This window comes from Meles meles, unplaced genomic scaffold (genome assembly GCF_922984935.1).
Source record: "Meles meles unplaced genomic scaffold, mMelMel3.1 paternal haplotype, whole genome shotgun sequence".
In the NCBI taxonomy this organism is placed as follows: domain Eukaryota; kingdom Metazoa; phylum Chordata; class Mammalia; order Carnivora; family Mustelidae; genus Meles; species Meles meles.
In genome coordinates this window covers 1,239,029-1,240,677 of record NW_025721582.1, presented here as the reverse complement: position 1 = coordinate 1,240,677, position 1,649 = coordinate 1,239,029, and the positions used below count along the sequence as shown (strand labels likewise).

At 36.3% G+C, this 1,649-nt stretch overlaps 1 pseudogene; it reads left to right on the top strand.

The window, feature by feature from the left end:
* The first annotated feature begins 474 nt into the window (after window positions 1–474).
* On the top strand, window positions 475–1,442 carry LOC123936517 (annotated as a pseudogene).
* Window positions 1,443–1,649: the final 207 nt, after the last annotated feature.

The following is a 1,649-nucleotide window of genomic DNA, read 5'->3' as shown; positions in this document are numbered from 1 at the left end:
ATACAGAACTGATCATGAGAAAAGTGCATTCTCCAATGGAAGTGTATAGTAATATGGATTGAAGTTTTATTTGTTTACTGTAAGTTGTAATTGTCACTTCATTACTATAGTTGAAATAAAATACTATAATAAAAATAATAATACCCCATACACTAAAGGAGGAACACTTAATCTTCTTTCAAAAATATTAGGGGTTTCTGGGGTTACTGACATTGGGGATGGTATGTGCTATGGTGAGTGCTGTGAAGTGTGTAAACCTGGCGATTCACAGACCTGTACCCCTGGGGCTAATAATACATTATATGTTTATAAAAAATAAAAATACATTTTTAAAAAAATAGGGGTTTCAATATAGATTAGAATTAGGTATGGGTCAAGACTAAACTATTTAAGAACCATATTTTCATAATTTGATTCTTCATGAGCTCAGGACTTCACTTCTTACATTCCAGGTAAAAATTGCATTACCCATAGATGCTAAATTCCACCATCATGATGGGATTTCTCCTCATGGGGTTTTCTCATTTATGGGAGTTATGGGATGTGCATGCCATAACCTTCTCTCTGATGTATGTAGTCACTCTGATGGGGAACATTATCACTGTTACTGTCGCCACCCTTGACAGGAGTCTTCACACACCCATGTACTTCTTCTTCAGGAATCTGTCGATCTTGGATGTCTGCTACATTTGTGTAACAGTTCCTAGCTCATGCATCAATTCCCTGCTTGATAGCAGCACCATTTCAAAGGCCGCTTTGTAGCTCAGGTCTTCCTGGTGGTTTTATTTGTATATGTGAAGCTTCTGTTTCTAATTATCATGGTCCATGACTGCCATGTGGCTATCTGCCAACCACTTCACTACCCTATGATCATGAACCCTCAAATCTGCATCCAATGACTCTGACTTCCATACTCAGTGGTCTCATATATGAGAGTGTGCACACTAGCAACACATTCCTGCTGCCCTTCTGTCTGCCTAATGTCATCCATCCATTTTCTTTTGTTTTGTTTTGTTTTGTGATATAACATCACTGATAAAGTTCTCCTGCTCTGATATCTTTAGCAATGAGATGGTGATCGTTGCCTCTGATCTTGGGATTGGTGATCACTGTTTCATTTGCATCATCAGGTCTTACATTCATATATTTTCTACTATTCTCATATTTCCAAGTGGAGCAGACAGAAAAAAAGCTTTTTCTACTTCTGTCCCTCACATCCTTGTGGTGTCAGAATTTTATGTATACCTGAGGCCATCTGACAGTCCACTATCCAGGTCACGGTCCTTTCTGTCTTCTATTACATAACCCTTCCACTCTTCAACCCTATTATCTACAGTCTTAGAAATGAACAAATGAAATATGCCATTAATAAAGTGAGGAGAATGTTTATTCAGGTTATTCAGGAAATGTATAGGAAATTGCTGAGGCTCACCCTACATTAAAAGTCATGTTTTAAGCAATAAATTGAAAAATTGATTGGAATTCTATCAATATAGCTGAAATTAATAAATAATGTTATTAAATATATCATTTATCAATATAATTTCCCTTCTGAAATGTTGAATTATCTGAGTATGTCACTGGGTAAAGGATCTGATACTACAAATAAGAAATCCCTATTCATGCTTTGACAACTTAAGAACACTCAC